The 15,324-nt window shown below is 39.7% G+C and overlaps 1 protein-coding gene across 1 annotated transcript in view; it reads left to right on the top strand.

Annotated features, from left to right (window-relative positions):
* LOC121949594 (titin-like) overlaps nucleotides 1–15,324 on the top strand; it is a 240,933-nt gene that overhangs the window by 91,958 nt on the left and 133,651 nt on the right.

The raw sequence follows: 15,324 nt of genomic DNA, 5'->3' as shown, positions 1-15,324 counted from the left end.
CCCAAAACCGGAACCAGCTGTTGTCTCCAAATCCGAGCCTGCAGAGGTTCCCAAACCTGCAGAGGTCCCTAAACCCAAACCTGCAGAGGTCCCAAAACCAAAACCTGCAGAGCTTCCCAAACCAAAACCTGAACCCCCAGAGGCCCCGAAACTGAAACCTGCAGAGGTCCCAAAACCAAAAGCTGCAGAGGTTCCAAAACTAAAACCTGCAGAGGTCCCAAAACCAAAACATGCAGAGGTCCCAAAACCTGCAGAGGTCCTTAAACCAGAACCAGTGGAGATCCCCAAACCCAAACCTGAACCGGCAGTGAAAAAAGCAGAACCTGAAGTGAAAGTGCCAAAACCAGAACCAACGCCTGCACCAAAGGAACCTCCGAAGAAAGGTACACTAAGTCTCTGATTGAGATGCAGCTCTGGAGTTTCTCTTAATCTTCTTAACGGCACCATCCAACTTTAACTCATTTCCATGAGTGCTCATTGATCGCTTTTTGTGAGTAGTTTGATTTGTGCAAGCAAACTCCATCTTCATCGTAACCCGTCACACTAAAACCAAAACTCTTACATTCATCTAAAACTCTCTTCAGCTTCTGCTGTTTGGTTTTGTATAACATCTAACTCCAGTTTCTGCGATGCTTCTGTGATGTTAATGCAATGTTTCTGTGATGTGACGATGGGGCTGCACGTTGTCAGTTTGAGTTGCACTGGTCTTGCACTCGACAGAGTGTTTGGGTTGGTCCATTACTCTTCTGATCTCTTTGAATGGTACTCTTTAAAGTTCCTGTGGAGGAAAAAATACCAGAGGCTCCAAAAGTGACCAAGAAACCTGAAGCTGCTGTTGTTCCTCCCAAAGAGCCAACATGGAAAGAGAAAGGTACTTAAATGTTCCGATCCTCAGAGATGAGACCAGACTCTGTCTTGTTTGTTGTCCTCTGAGTCTGTCTTATACCAGCGGGGTTATGTGACTCAAATTGGTCTGGCAACAGTTTTTATGGTCCTCTGAAGACCATGATCTTTCTTCTGGTGCCTTGCCTTAGGACAAACTTGAGGATATTCTGCCTAAAGAAGTCTAATTTGAGTAAAATAAGTCCCTGCTGTGTTTATTGTTTCTTTATTTGTGCGCCAGCACAGTTGAAAATTCTTAAAGTCATGTCTTGTGCATGTTTTTGTGTCAAACCCTCTTAAAGCTTTGAAGCCCATACCTAAATTTGTACCTGAAGAGGTGCCCGAGCCTCAAAAAGCGTTTGAGGAGGTAGTTGTGTCTGAGACTGAACCTGAGAAAATACCTGAGAGAAGGAAAGTCCAGGTGAAGGAAAAGACCCTTGAGAGGGTCCCAGAGAAGGTGCTGGGACCTGAGAGGACAGTGGAGGAAATTCCACAAATGGTGCCAGAAAAAGTACCTGAGCAGGTTCCAGAAAAACCACCTGAGAAGGTGCAAGAGAAGCTTCCTCCTGAGAGAAAGGCTCCTCCTGAGAGGAGGCCTCCTCCTGAGAGAAAGGCTCCTCCTGAGCTGGAGGCTCCTCCTGAGAGAAAGGCTCCTCCTGAGCTGGAGGCTCCTCCTGAGAGAAAGGCTCCTCCTGAGAGGAGGCCTCCTCCTGAGCTGGAGGCTCCTCCTGAGAGAAAGGCTCCTCCTGAGAGGAGACCTCCTCCTGAGCTGGAGGCTCCTCCTGAGAGGAGGCCTGTTAAGGTTCCTAAAAAGGTGGCTGAAGAGGAGAAGAAGCCTCCTGAGGAGGTCAAACCTGAACGGGTGCCTAAGAAACAACTGGAGAGGATCTCTGTAGAGAAAACACCTGAGAAGGTGCCTGAAGTGAAACCTAAACAAGAGGTAGAAGAAACTCCTCGTAAAGGTATAGCTGAGGCAGACCTCAACTCTTTTTATCTTTTTTTTGTCTTTCTTTATGTCTTCTTGATGCATGTGAACCATCGGCAGCAGTTCAGTCACAGACCAGGTGACCGGCAGCACATCTGAATGTAAAATTAAATGTTGGATTTAGTTCAGTGTGCTAATAAATATACCAAACTGACAAATAAAGGCATGCTTATCAAATTCACTAATGACAAAGAGCAAAGTCTCAAACTGAATCTGATCCATCATGCAAAAATTTTAACTTTGTCATTCCGGGCATTCACCATTCATCAAAACTGTGTTAAACTTACAATGTTAAATGGGATCATTCTGTACTTTGGCGCCACTCAGTGGCAGGAACAAGAATGACTGGTCTTTTCCTTTTTTTCGGACATCAGTTAAATCAAAAGCTTAAATCTTGGTTGAACTTTAATCTTTAAACTGAAAAGTATTTTACAATAATATATTTTTACTAAGGGCTTTACTTAAGGGCTAAGAGACTTGAAGTGAGTTTATTTCTTTATTTTTTTAATCTACAAACATAAATCAGCTGGCTAGTGACACTGAACAGAACTATTTACTAGAGCAGGTGTTACAGTATTCATACTGTTGTAAAAATCACCCTGAGTGTAAACAGACTGAACTGTTGCCTCTTCCTCAAAAGTTTTGTCACATCTTACACTCCCTCCTTGACATCTTATTTCTTGCTGTGTTTTGTCTCACTTAATGTTTGCTGGTTATTTCTGTTTGTTTGTTAAATGTCTAAAATTTCTTCTTTTAAAATCTCACGCACCATCTTGGATTAAAAACATATTCATTCTTTGAAAGAAATAGAAACAAAGAAGATTGAGAAGATTCTGCCTTCAGAGGTTGAGCAACAGAAAAAAGTCTCTCCTCCAGAAAAAGGTACCGGCCATCGTGAAAAAAAAAACAAACACGATGGGGCACTTTAATCACATCTTAATCTTTAACTCTTGATGATAATACACAGCAGGTGGATTATCACCTCAAGCATTAGCCATTTGATTAATCTCTGAGTTGTCCCTCTCTAACACCAATGCTTGTCTTTGTGTTTTGTTGTTACCTCTTGGCGCCGCCGCATGACGCCTGTTCTTCAACACCTCTTAAAACTTCCAGCAGCTACAAGTCTTGTTAAGATCGAGCAAAGGAAAGGCGCTCAGAAGATACAGGAAGTTTATTATGTGACGGAGAAAGTGTCGCCCACGGAGGAGGTGTGGGAGCACGAAGAGGTGGTGGAGGAACACGCCGAAGTGTTGTACGAGGAAGAAGTGGCTCGTCTGGGCGAGACGATCTTGTCGCTATCAGAAGTAGACGTCTTAACAGAAAAGGCGAGAGATAAAAAGTCTGAGCTAAGAGGTGAGATATCTGTTACTGACTTTGCAAAGAAGAAAGAAACCAGGGTGACTACACACAGAGTCTCAAAAACACCAGAAACCACTGTTGTAATGCAAGAATCTGAATCTGATGGAGACAGAGAGGTCACAATGCTGCAGGGTAAACCTACGAGAGACGAGATTGAAGAGGAGTCGTTTATCAGAAAGATCGAGTCACCAAAAGATGAGATTAAAGATGAAAGGAAAGACAGCGTTTCAGTCAGACAGCGGCCAGAAGACAGAGACGTTTCCAAACGAGAAACTAGTGTCACTCTCAAAAAACAACAAGAAATAACCATTAAAACTGAAAGCAAAGATAGACAAGTGAGACAGGAAACTACTTCAGTCAAAGAAATCGAGTTAGTTAAGGAAAAGGTTGTATCTGTCATAGACGAAGATAAAACTAAACCACTTATTATCAGCACAGAGGCAAGAAAACAAACCAAAAAGCTTGAAATTGAAGAAAAGCCTTTGACCGAACCAACCTATAAGGAATCAATTGGTCGTGGTGTCGAGATAACATCAGACATTCCTGAAGAAGAATACAGGGAGGAAGTTACCAAAATCACAATCCAGCAGAGAGAAGGTAAAGAGAAGCCAACAAAATTAGTCCCCACTCAGGTAAAAACAGTAGACGAGAAAACGAGTAAAACTCAAATCAAACCAGCAGTCATTTCTGACTCCAAAACATATGAAACTATTGCACCAGAAACAGTGCAGATAAAGAAATGTGAGATAGGTGAGCTGAAACCAGAGAGGGAGCTAAAACCTGATGAGATCGTTGATACAAAGAAGGAGAAAGCTCCAGAAAAACCAAAACCTAAAGAACAGATAACCCCCAAGGTAAAACCAAAAGAGCCGGTAACAGATATCGAGCCTGAGAAGCCAAAAGTGATCAAACTGGAGCCAAAGTTTGAGCCGGTCACTGCAAGAACTGAAGCAGAATACAAGAAAAAAGTGGAATTCAAAGACGTCCGTCCTCAGAGAGTCCAACCTGAGAAGACAAAAGAAGAGCAGAGCCTTTTAATCGAGGACACGGTTCAGACAAAACCTTCAGTCCCGTCAAAACCAGAGAGGAAAAGGATTTCCCCAGAAACTGCTCCCAGAGGTACAGAGAGAAAATCTAACATCATGCTCATTTTCATCTCTAACTCTTTCACGTTACTCCATGTTTGGGTGCAAAATTTCCTCTTTTTTGTTCAAAATCTTGGGCCACCACAGGGGTCTTCAATTCACCTCATTTGTAAACATCTCTTCTGTCATGTTCATTGTGTTCTCCATCCTCCTCATCTTACACGACCCTTACAATATTGTGTTTGGCATCTTGTTAAGGGAATTCTTTTCTATCCCTTCGTAGTCTTTTTTTCTTCTTTGAAATGCTAATATCTTGCGTTAAAAACAAAACCTGGTTGTTCTTTAAAGAACCAGAAGTCGAGGCTGAGAAGATTCCTACAGCGATTCCTGCTCCTTCGCCTCCTGAAACACAAGCCGAGACAAAAAGGAAAACGACTCGAGGTACAATGACAGCATATTTTGCTTGTCAGCTGCTACTTCTCTCTTATTACCTCTGTGTTTGTCTTGTTTAACCCAAAATGTTTGTCTGTGTTTTGTTTTTCTAATCTCTTGGCACCGCCTCATGGTGCTTTTTCTTCAAACCTCTTAAACTCCTCCGTCCTCTAGTGGCCACCACTGGCCTTTTAAAGTCTGAGAAAAGAGCAGGAGCTCAGACGGATTTAATGTCAGAAGACACAGAAAAACCTCAAATGTATCACATCATCAGAAAGAATGAAGAAGAAATTGCGGCCAAGAGTCCCAAATCTTTGACGCAAGACGGAATTTTAACTACGTTGGAAAAACCTGAGGAAGTATCTGAAATAAGTGGTGATTTATCTGTTACTGATGCTTTAAAGACTCAGGGTCTTAAGACAAGAGACTTTCCAAAAACTAAAGAAAAGGTCATCATGGCAGGAAGTGAATCTAAAAGGGAAAAAGTTGTGGATGAGCCCATCAAGCAAAAAGAGTTTTCTGTTAAAAAAAGTCCAAGAAGTCCAGAAATTTCAGCCAAAGCTGTTTCTGAACAAAAAAAGGCGATAAAACCACAGCAGGTGAGTTCTGAAGCAGACGATGAAGAAAAGGAAGGTATTCGCAAACAAGGACTAAAAGATAAAACTAAAATATTAGCCAGAAAACCAGAGTCACCCAGAAAGACAGACGTTCAGCCTTTAGAAAAGTCCAGTCTCCACAAGAAATTTAAGCAAACTGACCAAAAAGAAAAAGCTTTGGAGGCTGAAAAGATTGAAACAACATCAGAAACACAAGAAACAGCTTGCTCAGAGCTTTTTAAACCAACAAAAAAGGAGTCACTCAAAACCAGAATAGCTGAAGCTAAGGAAGCCGAAACCGTCGGAGCAGAAACCGATTCAAAATCCAAAGAACGTGAATTGGCTGTAACAAAGGAGAAACATTTGGAAAATTTGTCACATAAACCTGAAAGTAAGATTGAAGAACGTGAGAAAGGTGTTCAAAAGAAAGAAATACAGACGAACATAGTAGATTCTGTGAAAAAGAAAACAGTCAAGAAACCAGAGATTCGGGAACTAACTAAAGACATCACAGATAAGGAACTGCTGGAGGAAGACACTCCTGAAAAAATAATGAGAGCTGATGAAGATGTTAGAGGAGCCATAGGACTAACTGACCAATTACAAAAACCAGAGGAGGTTTCTAAAAAGAAAATACAACCACCCAAACGAAAAGCACAAGATTTAGAAAAAGCAGGAGATGAAGAACTGGATGAATTTCAGTCAAATGTAGTCACAGAAAAAGATCTGAAACAAGAGGATCATGGAAAGAAGGAAATAAAGAATTTAATCCAAGAAAAGTCAACCAGCAAGCTGCTGCCCGAATCCATTTTGTCCAAAGTAGTTACATACAAAGACAAACTGGTCAAAGTCTGTCCGATGGAGGGAACAACTGAAGTGAAACCCACCAGAGAGACTTCAGTTTCTCCTTCAACAGAAGACAAACATCTAATATCACGGTCAGAGGAAGACACTGTAACTGATAGCACCCTTCAAAAACCTGAAATCTTACCAAAGAGCAGGACTCTGACCAAAGGTGTTGCTCAGAAAGTGAAGCGGCAGACAGCCGTGGAAGACGAGGACAAATTTAAAACAGCTGCTGTCCAAGTTAGTCCAAAAGAAAAGACAAAACCAAGACACGAGCAAACTAAAAGACAGTCAGCCGTTAAATCTGAGACAGATGGAGTACCAAAACAAATGGCAGAGCCTTATACAGAACAAGATGCCACTAATGCAGAAGACACTGGTAGTGAAGAAAAAACTGTAAAATATATTCAAACCAAAGACCAGCTAGAGGAAGTTACAGCTACAGATAAACAACATGCTGTTCCTACAACTGAAAAGATAAAACTGAGACAGAAACAGATTGAAAGAAAAGCTGTTGCTGAGGAAACATTCATAAAATCATCAACAGAACAAGACGTCCCTGAGAGAAAAGTGCCTACAAAGGAAAAAGAGTCACTGTTAGCCAAAACTGAAGACACTGCTGTTGAAGACCTCAAAAGTAAAGATAAAACACATAAAACCGAAAAAGGACAAGAAGCAGTTTTGTTAGAAACACCTCAAATAGAAGAAGTTCCACTGAAATCTGAAGATTTTACAGTTGAAGTTCAGCCAGAGGTCAGAGAGGTTATTCAGACTGAAGAACAGAAAAAGACAAAGAAACTTTTAAGAAAGCCTTCAATTGAAGAGAAAGAAAAGCCAGAGGTCACTCCTGAAAAACAGAGACAGCAGAAGCCAATCAAAGGTAAACCTGATGATGTCCAGTCTAAAACAGTCAGATTTAAAGACGAAACTGAAGGCACTCCTGTCAAAGCAAAGGGAGGAACAAAACAAGAACTAGTTGAGAAAATGCCCATGGTCACTCCTGTGATCGACTTTAAACACAAAGACGAAAAGACAGTAGCAGAAAAATCCACGATAACACCATCACCAACAGAAAGGCCTCAGAAAGTCCAATTAGAAACAAAAGAAAACAAAATCACTAAGGACATGAGGCAGACGAGAAAAGAACGATCTGAATGGGAGGAGACAGCTGTGCCAACATCTAAAGAGCCACCAAAAGAAACTCCAAAACTTGCCAAAGCTGACGATATTCCTGTCCAATCAAAGGGGATCACAGTAAACGATGGATTTACCAAAAATATTCAGACAGAGGAGTTGAACAAAACACAAGAGTTGCAAGTTGAAAGACAGGTGTCAAATAAATCAGATCAAATGACAGAACAATATTGTGTTGACAAGCCAGCAAATGTCCTTAGAAATAAAGTCAAATCCCAGAAAGACAAAATTAAACCTGTAGGTGCTGATTCATTGAGACTGATTGACAAAACTCCTGAAATTATTCCCAGTGAGACTGAAGCTGAAAGCAAATCGTCAGATGCCACTTCATCAGTAGAGGCAGAGGTTTCCAGGAAAACTCAAAGAACTGCAAAAATGAGTCCTCTTAAGAACAAAGTTGCTAATGAGGAAACAGGGCAATGTCGAGATGAAACCCATGCGATTAAAATCAAAGACATTCAGTCAGAACAAAAAGATGGCGAGCCAACAAAAGAGGAAAGCCTGGACAGTCAGTTTTCAGTAGAAACAGCTAAGGAATCATTGATTGTGGAGGATACCTCAAAAACACACACTGAACCAGAGAAACCTGTCAGAGACATTTCAGAAGCTGTTTCTGTAAAGAAAGAACTATTATCAGCAGAGAAAAAACATCCAGTTACAGATATAGAGGAAACGAAATCGGAGGAGTTAATGATAGTTTCGAAAAAAACAGCCGCTAAAGAAACTGTGTCAAGTAAAGAAGAGACTACTGTGTCAGAGACTGTTACTTCAAAGAAAGAGAAAAGACACCAGATGTTACAAAAACCTGACAAAGCTGCAGATAAAACAGCCACAGATGGTTTCATTCAACACAAGAAACCAGCAAGAAAGGAACATATTGGAAGAAAAGGTTTAGATATGCCAGTGATGGACAAAACAATTGAAATTGATACGACAGAGAGTGAGTTCACATCTCCAGAAGAAACACAAGAGAAACTTACCAAACCTGAAGAGATTGTTGTTGAACGAGACCAGCTAAAGGTCAGCACAGTTAGAGATAAAACTTTAAAAGTTACTCCACTTAAAGAGACAAAAACCACAGATGGAGAGATTGAAAGAAAGGTTTCAGTTACACTGTTTGACGAGGAAACTTTGGAACAACTGAAAGTAGCTCCTGAAAAACTTGACGATATCAGAGAAACTGAATTTGTAGCAGTTGATGAGGGAATTGATTCTGCTGGAGAAATACCATCTGACACAGCAACGTCTCTGAAGGACAGAAAACAAAAGTTACCCAAAACTAAAGAGGTTGCAGATAAACAAATCCCATCAAAATCCACCACAGTTAAACCTCAGAGAGTGACTCCCATTAAAGATGGCACACCTGAGAAACATACAAAAACTAAAGACTTTGTCAAAGAGCGTGTAACGTCTGATGAGGAAATTGAGACAACAGGAAGTGAGTCAGTATCTCAACAAGAAACACGACAGAAACCTCAAGAGGTTATTGTTGAACGAGACCAGCTGAACGTCAGGACAGTTAAAGATAAAACCTTTAAAGTTACTCCTCTTAAAGAGGTAAAATCACAACAGGAACAAAGCAAAAGACAAGTCTCAGTTACACCGATAATGGAGGAAACTTCTAAAGAATCTGAAATAGAGGCTGCTCCTGAAAAACTTGCAGAAATCAGAGACACTGAATTTGTTGCAGTTGAAGAGGAAATTGAATCGTTTGGAGAAATAATGTCCCTGAAAGAGAAAGAACAAAAGTTAGCCCAAATTAAAGATTTTGCAGACAAACAGATCCCACCAAAATCCATCGAAGTAAAGGAGAAAACTGAAAAAGTGAGTCTCAGAAAAGATGGCACACCTGAAAGACATACCAAAACTAAAATAGTCACAGAGCAGGCGAAGTCTGTCGAAGGAATTGATACAACAGAGAGTGAATCAGTATTTCCACAAGAACCACAACAGACACCTCAAGAGATTGTTGAAAAAGACCAGCTAAAAGTCAGCACAGTTAAAGATAAAACCTTTAAAGTTACTTCACTTAAAGAGAAAAAATTAAAACAGGAACAAAGCAAAAGGCAAGTTTTGGTTACACCCATGATGGATGAAACTTCTAAAGAGCTGGGAGTTGAGGCTTCTTTAGAAAAACTTGCAAACCTTGGAGAAACTGAATTTGCAGCAATTGATGAGGAAAATAATGAGGCGGACGACAGTATTCCTCCAAAGGAACCAGTGTCCCTGAAGAGGAAAGTAAAATGTTTAGCCAAAACTAAAGAGGCTGCAGACAAACAAATTCCATCAAAGTTCCTCACAGTTAAAGATAAACCTGAAAAAGTGACACCAGTAGAGGATGACACACCTGAAAAACATGCAAAAATGAAAGAAATAGTCACACAGGGTGCAATGTTTGATGAGGAAATTGGCAGGAAAGAGAGGGAGTTAGAATCTCAACAAGAACCACAACAGAAACTCACTAAACCTCTTGAGATTATTGTTAAAAAAGACAAGTTGAAGGTCAGCACGGTTAAGGATAAAACCTTTGAAGTTACTGCTCTTAAAGAGACAAAAGCAAAACAGGAACAAACAGAAAGAAACGTTTCAGTTACACCTTTGATGGAGGAAACTTCTGGAGAACTGGAAGTAGAAGCTGCTGCTGAAAAACTCAGAGAAACAGAAGTTGCAGCAGTTGATAAGGACGTTCTTGTTATTCCTCCAAACAAACCAAAGTCCCTGAAGGAGAGAGATGAGTTAGCCAAAACTAAAGAGGTTATAGAAAAACAAATGACATCAACACTCATCACAGTTACAGATAAACCTGAAAAATTGATTCCCATTAAAGATGGCACACCTGAAAAATATGCAAAAACTAAAGACTCTGCTAAAGAGTGTGTAACATCTGATGAGGAAATTGATACAAAAGAGAGAGAGTCAATATCGCCACAAGAACCAAAGCAGAAACCTCAAGAGATTATTGTTGAAAAAGACAAGATAAAGGTTAGCATAATTAAAGATACAACCTTTAAAGTTACTCCTCTTAAAGAATTGAAAACAACAGATGAACAAATGGAAAGAAAGGCTTCAGTTACACCTTTAATTGAAGAAACCTCTACAGATCTGGAAGAAGCTCCTGAAAAACTTGCAGAAATCAGACAAACCAAATTTTCAGCAGCTGAACCAATTGATTCCTTCAGTAAAACACCTTCTGAAACATCTATGTCTCTGAAAAAGAAAGGACAAAAGTTAGCCAAAACTAAAGAAGTTGCAGACAAACAAATCCCATCAAAATCCACCATGGTTAAAGAAAAAAAAGATAAATTGATTCCCATTGAAGACGACGCACCTGCAAAACATACAAAAACCAAAGAATTTATTGCAGAGTTCGATAAAGACTTTGATAAAACAGAGAGTGAGTCAGTATCTCCACAACAACCTCAAAAGAAGCTTACAAAAACTCAAGAGATTATTGTAAAAAAAGACAAGCTAAAGGTCAGCACTATCAAAGATAACACCTTTAAAGTTTCTTCACTTCAAGAGACAAAATCAAAACAGGAGCAAACCAAAAGAATGGTTTCAGTTATACCAATGATGGAAGAAACTCCTGAAGGACAGGAAGTAGCTCCTGAAAAACTTGTAGAAATCGGAGAAACTGCATTTGCAGCAGTTGATGAGGGAATTCAGGTGGCAGACAGTACTCCTCCAAAGGAATCAATGTCCCTGAAAGACAGACAACAAAAGCCACCTAAAACTACAGAGGTTTCAGACAAACACATCCCATCAGAGTTTATCACAATTAAGGATAAACTTCGAAAAGTTACTCCTAGTAAAGACAGCACACCTGAAAAACAGACTAAAACTAAAGAATTTGTCACAGAGCTCGCAGCATTTGATGAGGACATTGATACAACAGAGAGCAAGTCAGTATCTACACTAGAACCACAACAGAAACTTACTAAACCCCAAGAGATAATAATAGTTGAACAAGACCAGCTGAAGGTCAGTACAGTTAAAGATAAAACATTAAAGGTTACTCCCCTTAAAGAAATGAAAATAACAGATGAACAGATCGAAAGAAAGTTTTCAGTTACACCTTCAATAGAAGAAACGTCTAAACAAGTGGAAGTAGCTCCTGAAATCCTTGCAGAAATCAGTGAAACTGAATTCTCAGCTGCTGAACGTATTGATTCCTCTGGTGAAATACTTTCTGAAACATCAATGCATCCAAAGGATATAGGACAAAAGTTAGCTAAAACTAAAGAGGTTGCAGACAAACAGATTCCATCAAAGTTCATTAACGTTAAGGAAAACACTGAAAAAGTGACTCCCATGAAAGATGGCACACCTGAAAAACATGCAAAGACTAAAGAAATTGTTGCAGGGCCTGCAACATCTGATGAGGAAAGCAAGGCAGTACCTCCACAACAGCTTCAAAAGAAACCTCAAAAGATTATAGCAGAACAAAACCAACTAAAGGCCAGCACAATTACAGATAAAACCTTTAAAGTTACTCCCCTTAAAGAGACAAAGTCGAAACAGGAAGAAACCAAGAGAGCGTTTTCAGTTCCACCCATGATGGAGGAAACCTCTAAAGAACCGGAAGCCCTCGAAAAACATGCTGAAATCAGAGAAACTAAATTTGCAGTTATTGATGAGGAAATTGAGTTAGAAGATATACCTCCAAATGCATCTACATCCCTGAAGGAGAGACGACAAAAGTTACCCAAAACTAAAGATGTTGCAGATGAACAAATCCCATCAAAACCCATCGCATTTAAGGATAAGCCTCAAGAAGTGACTCCAATTAAAGATGGCACACCTGACAAACATTCAAAAACTAAAGACTTTGTGAAAGAGCATGTAATGTCTGACGGGGAAATTGATACTGGAAAGACTGAGTCAGTATGTCAACAAGAACCACAACAGAAACCTCAAGAGTTTATTGTTGAAAGAGACCAGCTAAAAGTCAGCACAGTTAAGGATAAAACCTTAAAAGTTACTCCACTTACAGAGATGGAAACAACACAGCAACAGACCCGAAGAAATGTTTCAGTTACACCTTTAATGGAGAAAACTTTTAAAGAACTGGAAGTAGAAGCTGCTCCTGCAAAACTTGCAGATATCAGAAAAACAGAATTTGCAGAAATTACTGCAGTTGAAGAAGTCTCCAATTTGGTTCCAGCTAAAAGTAAAACAGACAAAGTGGATTCCATTGAAAAGAAAACCCTAAAAAGACAGGAACAAATTGACAGCACAACCTCAGAAAGAGCTGTTAAAGATAGAGAAACAGAAGAGGGGCACATTAGTCAAACTGAAACCATTTGTCCAGCGAAACAAAAATCGCTGTCCAAGAGAGAAGAGAAGTCAGCAAAGACGGCTGAAGAAATTCTGCCAATAGGAGATACGAAAAAACACAGAAGAGACAAATTTGCTTCTCTAGTAGAAAAGAAAACGAGGAAGCAACAAACTGAAACAAAGGCAAAAGTTAAACCTGAGATAGAGGTAAAAGAACAAAAGCTATATGACTTTTTTCCAGAGAAAGACCAGAAATTAGTCGAACCTCACAAAACAAAAGTTGAAGCGATTAGAGATGAAACTGTCAGAGTTCCTTCAACTGACAAGACAAAACCAATAAGGCAAGAAAACATCAAAAGAGAGAATTCAGTAACAGCCCTGCAAGAAAACATTTCTAAAGACAGAACAGCAGAAGAGATCCAGTCCAAGACAGTTACCGTTAAAGATGAATATGGTAGTGTTACTCCATTGGAGGCAACAGAAACAAAAGAGCAAGTTAAAAGAAAGCTTCCAGTGGCTCCTGTGATGGAGTTTGCATTTGAAAAATCTCAGATCCTACAAGATGGAGATGCTACATCAGATACCTCCAAACCTATCACAGCTGAACAAGCCACGACCAAGAAAGACATAGTGAAAGATAAATCAGAGAAAACTGAAGCTAAACGAAGGGTTTGGGATGCAGCTAAACCAGAAAAAACTTTTGAGGACACTTTGGAACAACTTCCAGTAATGGACAAAACCACTGCAGTTCTTCCAAATGAAGAGATGATAGCCAGACAGACAAAAATAGAAACAAAGAAAGCCATTTCTTCTGTAATGGATGTTGCAAAAACAGACATCCCAATGGAAAAAGATTCCCTAAAGACAACAGATAACATAGAACATGTTTCACAAAAGAAAGAGGCAACTGAAACAGAAGTAGAGGTGATTGACAAAATATCAGAGATTATTACTGAAGATGTGCAAGCAAAGAAACCCTTAAAAGAGAGAGGCCAAAAGTTGGGGAAAATCACAAAAACTCTCCTGGAAGAAGTCCAGTCTAAAACAGTCACAGTAAAAAATGAATATGGGAGTGTTATTCCATTTGGAGTCACCAAAACAAAACAGGAACAAGTGAAAAGAAGATCCTCATTGGCACCTGTGATGGAGTTTGCATCTGAAAGATCTCTATTAGTGACTGAGGGTGATGTTAAATCCGACACCCTCCAACGGTTTATCACACCTGATGAACTGGTAAAGGATATTGTGTTGAGAAAAGAGGATGTATACAAGTCAGATGACATTTTTCAGAAGTCAAAGGAGTCTGTAAGGGACACAAAAGACATTACAGCTGAACAAGTCACATCAAAAGTAGACAGAGTTCAAGACCAAATGGAGAAGGTTACTCCTATTGAAAAGGACTTACTTGAAAGACAAGAACAAATTGAAAGAAAGGCCTCAGTTCTACCCAAACCTGAAGTTACATATCAACAGTCTTTGTTGGACCAAGAAGCTCCAGAAAAACTGACAGTTGTGGATAAAACCACCACAGTTCTTTCAGCTGATGAGCTAAAAATCAGACAAAAGCAAACTGAAACAAAGACAGCTCTTATTCCCTTAACAGAGGAAGCAGACTCAAAGATTAAAGACATTCATTCAAGGAAATCAGAATCCCTAAAAGAGAAAGGACAGAAGTTGGACAAAGGTACAAAACCTTCTCTTGAAGAAGTGCAGTCCAAGACACTGACAGTTAAAGATAAATACGGTAGCATTACTCCATTTGAAATAACAGAATCAAAACAGGAACAAATGGAGAGAACTTCCTCAGTGGCACCTGTGATGGAGTTTGCATCTGAAAGATCTCTGATAGTGAGAGAAGGAGACACAAAATCAGGCATCCTCCAGTGGTTTATCACACCTGATGAGCTAGTAAGTGATATTGCGTCGAGAAAAGAGGATGTATTCAAGTCAGATGACATTCCTCAAAAGACAAAGGAGTCTGTAAGGGACACAAAAGACATTACAGCTGAACAAGTCACATCAAAAGTAGACAGAGTTCAAGACCAAATGGAGAAGGTTACTCCTATTGAAACGGACTTACTTGAAAGACAAGAACAAATTGAAAGAAAGGCCTCAGTTCTACCCAAACCTGAAGTTACATATCAACAGTCTTTGTTGGACCAAGAAGCTCCAGAAAAACTGACAGTTGTGGATAAAACCACCACAGTTCTTTCAGCTGATGAGCTAAAAATCAGACAAAAGCAAAATGAAACAAAAACAACTCTTACCCCTGTAATAGAGGAAACAGACACAGAGATTAAAGACATTCAGTCAAAGAAACAAAAGTCCCAAGAAGAGAAAAGACAGAGGTTGGACAAAGGTACAGAACGTTGCCTTAAAAAAGTACAATCTAAGACAGAAACAGTTAAAGATGAATACGGTAGTGTGACTCCATTTGAGGTCCCTGAAACAAAACAGGAACAAGTGCAAAGAACGTCCTCAGTGGCACCTGTGATGAAAGTTGCGGATGAAAAACACCTTATAGTTAAAGATGGAGACATTAAATCAGACACTCAAAGTTTCATTGTTCCTGACAAGCTGGTAAAAGATGTTGCATCAAGCAAAGAGGACATTTATGAATTTGGTGAGGTTTCTCCTAGAATACATTTACAAAGTCTAGAGTCTGCCA

Source organism: Plectropomus leopardus, chromosome 10, assembly GCF_008729295.1.
Source record: "Plectropomus leopardus isolate mb chromosome 10, YSFRI_Pleo_2.0, whole genome shotgun sequence".
Taxonomy (NCBI): Eukaryota; Metazoa; Chordata; class Actinopteri; order Perciformes; family Serranidae; genus Plectropomus; species Plectropomus leopardus.
Note: the sequence above shows the minus strand (reverse complement) of the source record. Positions and strands in the feature narration are given on the sequence as shown.